Raw genomic sequence first — 6,363 nt, 5'->3', positions numbered from 1 at the left:
TTTAATAGCACTAATAAACCGAATGTGTTTTAAATATTGAACAACCAGGTTTATGTATTTATAAGCAAACAATCTTAAATATAAGGCCTAAATATTTTTTGAGTGTACATGATAAACTGATTCACTGAACAAGAATTAAAAAAAATAAAAATAAAAAATAAAAGAAGCTGCGCTCAGTGGTCGCTCCTTCTATATTAATATTCATATGCTTCGTTAACTACGACCTTTATTCATTTAGGTCGGGCATTTCAAACTACAAATATTTCACCATTCAATGTGAGAAATCAATGCTAACATTCAAAAATAGCTGACTGTTACCCTATTTCGTGTGTAAGTGTGCACAATGAAGAGACAAAAGTCAATTTGACAAACTTTATTTTCAAATTTCCACAAATATCTGATGGCCAGTCTGCTTCTCCTGGCAGCCTGCAAGAGACAGAAAAGGCAATGAGCACTTCAAGAAACAAATCCCAACTTCACCACTGTATTTCCAGCTGTCTTTTAGCTAGATTGAAGGCTTTGGGTCTGTCACTCTGCTTAATTTACTGTTGTAACGGCCTGACCTCCGCGGTCCTCTTCACTCCCCTCACCCACACTTGAGCATCCATCCAGGCCACAGAGGTCAGGCCCGGGCGGGGCCATATGTGAGTGGATACCAAGTCTCGAGCCCTGCCCTCGCCACTCACCAGGTACCTCTTCTAATGGTCACAGAATAAACAACATAGCTATTTTCTGCCAATTTATTCCAGTTTATCCTGAAACCTAGTGCATTGAGATGCTGTGTCCTGCGAGCTCAGTTTCACACAAAGACCACGACAATACTATCCAGCAAAACATGTCACTTCCGTCATGCCAGGGGCACTTCCGGCAAGCCAGAGGCTTGTGTCACGTCAGGGGCTTCTGCTCCGGGGCTGCAGTTGGATGCTACTCCAATGATGATACATGAAACTGAAACTTTAAAAAGTGACGCTGATAATGGCAGAGCTTACTGTTATTACAGTGTTGATTAAACTTGCCTTGGGTTGTTTAATACCAGGTCTCGGTACTGATCCCTGCCCGGGCGTTTGATGAAGCCTCCTGGTTGGCCGGTGATAGCTGTCGTTACAGCCCATTCATGCCAGGCTCAAATCAAACTCACCACTGGTGATCACATCGTACGCATCGTCTCATTTGATGTTTCTCAATAAGAGTCCAGAATGTCATCGCATTTTTTTCTCAAAAGACGCAGGTGTCAAAGCCGTGTTGACAGGAAAGAGGCAGAGGAGAAAACCGCAAAATCACCTGGGGCAGTGCGGGCGGGGCATCAAGGCCACTGTGGCCTTAGATCAGATATTTTTTTCAAGGGCACAAGGCCAAATGAGGAGGCCACTCGTGGCCCTCGTGAAATTTCTTGCCCTGCCCCCAACTTAACTCTTTGGTTCCACTCTCATTAACCTCATGTCCATGCTATTTGGGCCCAAAATGGACACAGGAAAGGTATACAATGTGTTGAGGTTTTGCATTTAACATTTTTTGAGTCTGTACTTTGTCTAATCACTTCCATTTTTCCGGAAATACTTCCAACCATCTGGCTGAGAGGAGAGAGAATGGGTGTGAACTTGTTGCTTTCAGCTGAGGGGTTAAACATGTAGGTGGAAAGCGAATCAACCCTTAGTCAAAACACAATATGTTTTGTGGCTGCATTGCATTCTGGTCTGCTGAGACCACTGCCGGATGACAAATTGGTATCTCTGCCTCTGCTGTGATGGATTTCCTCCTGTGGGATTGTTGATTGACAGAACAAAATGGTTCATCTAAAGAGACAATCTCAAACTGGGGCTGATGTTTACCTTTGTGTTAGCTTTAGATTGATGTTATGCTATGCAGTTTTTGCTCAACAAATAATTTTCAAAGCTTTGCAAACTGTGTTCATTATTAAATTCAGTTTATGATTCAAGTGTGGAAAAAACAAAAGCTGTGTTTTAGCAAGAATCATTTTCCCACAATACTCTGATGTTCGCAGGGAGGAGACGATTCTCATTTATTAACGGCAAGCATCCATTTTCTACAACATCACATTACTGGATCAGTCACAGGTAAATTCCCATTTAAAAACACAAACATATTTACAACTGTGTTTTCTTTGTGGCAGAAAATTGACAGCAGACTGGTTCTGAAACACACGAGCTGCTCTCTCCCAGGCCTGGATCCCCTGGGCCTCCAAGCTGATGCAAGGTAAAATACACATACACATACATATTAATCATAAATACATTTTACCACAGCCATCTAAAATACATTTATATGGTTGATTGATTGATTCTGCCACAGACTGTGGAAGCAGGGGGGTGTAGCCTGGATAAAAATGTTTTTATGAATAAAAGCCTGCATGATATGTGCTTTTCCTCAAAACTTTCACTTTAAACAAGCCAAACAATATTGGTTGCTTCAACTGACTGACTCCCTTTAATTTCAGGGTGCTTGTCGTGAGTGTGTGGGTGTGTGCATGGCTCTACACAATTTCAGTGATGGGTAGATATGTACTAGTTGTATGTTATATGTCTCTAATATTAGCAAATGGTCTGCCTGTGTCAGGGGTAGAATATTATTGAGACAGAAATAATGAGAACCATCTTCTTCTCTTAGTTCATGAACACAGGTGGTAAGCAGCAGGAAAGCGCCGCTGCTTCTGCAGAGATTCTGTTTCTGCAAATTGCACGTTCCGTTATCAAAGGCCTGCTAAAGACTGATGTCTTGGTTAAGTTATTCTTTTAAGTCAGTCGTTCACAGCTCACTTAGTGGGATGTCAGAACCGTGTAGTGCAACAAGACTCGATGAGCTGGGTGCGCATCAGCCGAGCTCACAGGTTGTTCATCCGAGTATCACTGCAAGGTCAATCATTGCCTCGTTTGCTGAAAAGCTATTTGCTAATCCCGTTAATGGGCCTGTTCAGAGGCTGTATCTGATTGAGAATTTGCTCTCAGACAGCATACTATTTAGACAGCTGCGCATTAATGTTATCTTGGGTTCTTTCAAGGGAATTGAACAAGGGGCTTTCTTGTGAATTTGAGCTGAAATCAGAAATATGGGTTGGGTAGGAGGTGCAACAAATCACGAGAGGTTACAGGGAGGTGGTTGCTCTGGTTCCCAGGAGCAGCAGCTGCATCAACAATGAATGCCAAGCCATGATATAGTTTAATATGGCTGTCCACACACCAGTTTTATTCATCCCGGTGGGGACATTTTCTTATCACTGGGGTCAGCAGAGCAAAGATCTAAAGAGCCTGTAACCTGGCACCTCTAGTTTAAAGACGACAGAGTGAGATTCAGTATCACCGTACTCTCCTAATGAATCAGGAGATTAATCGTGGACCTCATATGTGTGAAACATGCTCTTCCACTGAGCCACATCCAAGGTCAAAGAGCTGCAGTGCACACAGATGTAGCGCAGCATGAGATGTGTATCAGAGCTGAAGTGCATCCAGACTGGACTGCTTGTTTACAGAATGCTCGGCTTTCATCCTCAGCCTGATGTTCAGATCACTTCCACTGAGTCACTTAGGTATGTTTGATTAAAAATAACAACTCTGAGTGACTTAAGCAGGCTGTGCAAGTTTTATTCATAAATACTGAATGGCACATTAGCGAGGTTCGCTTCTTTGCTCTAAAATGAAAAAAATACAGCAGGAAAGCCATTATACGAAATAATCACCATGATTTAAAGATTCGCCTGTCCGTGTTATTTAGAAACTGTGAATTCAGGGCGACAGAGATCTACACTTGATGCAAGCTGAGCTGCTTACACAGCCTTATAAAAACCCTCCACAACTTGCCTGCAGAAACCCAAATTACCACTTGAATGCTTCAGTAATAGATGGGTGGCCGGCTGCGGTGCTCAGAACTTAACAATACTCACAGGTTATAATTAGCAATTTATATCTCGTGATTTTTATCAGGTGGATTCACTGTGACTAAAAATGTATCAGTCAAGATTAAGAGGAAATTGGGTTCTGTCTTTAAGTAAGGCATAATGTCATTCATTCATGTTCCCCTGCTGTGATCCATGTGCAGAATGATCTCCTTTACAATAGAGTATATCTAAAAAGAGGTGTAAAGTGAGTGTAAGGTTTTATCTTTGAAATTAAAAATATGAATGCAGAGTATATGCACGAATCTTGGAGTTTAATTTAATATCTTTTTTAAGACCCCATCACCACCGGTTATCAGCGACACAAGTTAACTTAAATTTACTATATAGTAACTGTAAGTTAGCACAACTAACAGTCTTAGTTTGAGATAAGACACACACTTAAACTCTTGTTAGGCCTGGAAACGCTGTCGGCTGGATCTCAAAAATGTCTTCAGTGGCAAGTTTAGTCTACCTGTTGGGAATTTGGTTTAGCGAGCCCACTACAAAGGCCATGTTGGTCAACAGTGCCACCCCCAGGATGGCAAGGGCATAGCACTGCGTTGCTCTGTCGCTCTTGGATGGAAATGAGGGCTAGCCACCCGCTGGGTGCCATGGCTGGGCAGTTGACACGTGGCCTCTGCTTGGCACGTGACTGAGCAGTGAGGATGTGGATAAAATACTTCACAGGGCTTTTGGAGAGCAGATGTGGAGGTAGAGGATTGTGCTCAGCAGCAGGGTGGCTGGGTCTTCCTCCTTATACACCCACTCATGGTCCTCCTCGACACCATTGTAGGGCTTCATCACGGAGCTGCCGCTGCCTCCCCCTGTTGGCGCCAGGCAGGTGCGGTGGAAGCAGACAGACTCCTTGAACTGCTGCCGCTGTTTGAGCACAAGACATCCCCTGGCTTCAGCTTATTGACGCCAGCCGTGGCAAATGCAGGTCTTGTGGCTGTTGAAGGCTGACAGAGACAAAGAGCACAAGTTGCATAGCTTGCTGTGACTGTAACTGAGCTCTACCACTCTAGGTAGCCAAGTGAAAAAGTGAGATGAACAGCAGGTGTGCTGGGGTTTTATATTGTGTGAGTGCTACCTCCTGATTGGGTGGTGATTGCAAAGATCTGTCTTAGGGTGCCAATGCAGTGATTTGATGGGGTAAATCAATAGCGAAGCCAATTTCAAGTAATGTTCTTGGAAGATTTTAGGAAATAATGAGTCAAAAAGTCGAGTGACCGTCTTCAAACATTTATTTTAGAATTTCAGGTGCTGGTCACATCTATGGACAGCATCAGCCTGACCTGCATATCCTCAGACTGTGGGAGAAGATCTGAGCAGCCCGGGGAACCCCACACAGGCAGGGGGGGAACATTCAATTTTCACACAGAAAGGCTCCTCAGGGGGGTGAAGAGAGATCCTCCTCCAGGATGTTCAGCTTGTGGGTGAGTGGGCCGCTGGTTGGTTGTTTCTGTAATAGTTTTATTGTTTCTGTAACAGTTTTATTTGTCTTCGGTGTTAGTGACACCACCATGACACTTGTACTAATCTCATTTGAATTTCTTGCAGCTTTCCTCCTCAGCATCATCTCCCTGGATCCTGACGAAAAAACATCTTCCATAATATCTGCACTGTGGTGGTCCCGTCCCCAGTGAGTCTCTCCATTTCTGAATACAGAAAATGTCCATATATAAGATATTATGCTATTACCTGGTGCACACAGATCCTGGGGAACATCTATATTGCACACTCAGTCCCTGATACTGTTTTACTGAATCCTTCCACTCCTATATTAATGACTAACAACAAACTGGTGACAGGATCCTCTTCTCATTCAGCCCCTTGCCCTCCCTGTGGCCACAGTTACTCTGTTATTGGTGCTGTAATAATGATTATGATAATGAAAAGCTTTAATGGTAATGACTGTCATCAGTAATGATGAAATTAGGCTCATGTTATATTGTAGCTCCTTTTCACTTCCCCTTGGGTTAATGATACATCTTCAAGTATGGATTTATTTTACAATGAGCGCTGTAATTTCACTTTTATGGGACTGACCATGTTTGAGCCTGACAGGAAAAAAGACATGAAAGCTCAGCAGCTTTTTAGTATTGGCCCTGCCTTCATGTGCTAGAGCGGGAAGAATCCAATCAAGCCCAGACACAAAACTCATAACCTAATGGCAGATTCATGATAGAAAACAAATCTGGGACCAAACAAAATCCATTTGCTTATGTGGCGATGTTAAATTCTGGCAGGATTTGCCATCACCACACTGGTTGTTTTGTTTCAATTAAAGCTCAGGCAACATATCCACATACAATGGTTCTTATGGTGTCTCATGAAAATGCACATACAATGGTTCATATGATATCTAACAAATTAGCACCCCAAGACTGACGATACATGCTTAAAATAAAGTTACATGTTTAACATAGAATTATGTAGGTCAGGTTTAAGTGGTAGAGTTACATAGGTTGAGT

The 6,363-nt window shown here is 42.9% G+C and overlaps 1 long non-coding RNA gene across 1 annotated transcript; it reads left to right on the top strand.

Moving 5' to 3' along the window:
- Window positions 1-2,130: 2,130 nt before the first annotated feature.
- Window positions 2,131-5,598, top strand: LOC117249895 (uncharacterized). Its single transcript, XR_004501014.2, has 3 exons — window positions 2,131-2,214; window positions 5,142-5,325; window positions 5,450-5,598. It is a non-coding gene; the product is annotated as an uncharacterized LOC117249895 (long non-coding RNA).
- The last annotated feature ends 765 nt before the right edge of the window (window positions 5,599-6,363 follow it).

This window comes from Epinephelus lanceolatus, chromosome 24, assembly GCF_041903045.1.
Source record: "Epinephelus lanceolatus isolate andai-2023 chromosome 24, ASM4190304v1, whole genome shotgun sequence".
NCBI classification, from domain to species: Eukaryota; Metazoa; Chordata; class Actinopteri; order Perciformes; family Serranidae; genus Epinephelus; species Epinephelus lanceolatus.
This window is presented reverse-complemented; position numbering and strand designations above follow the sequence as displayed.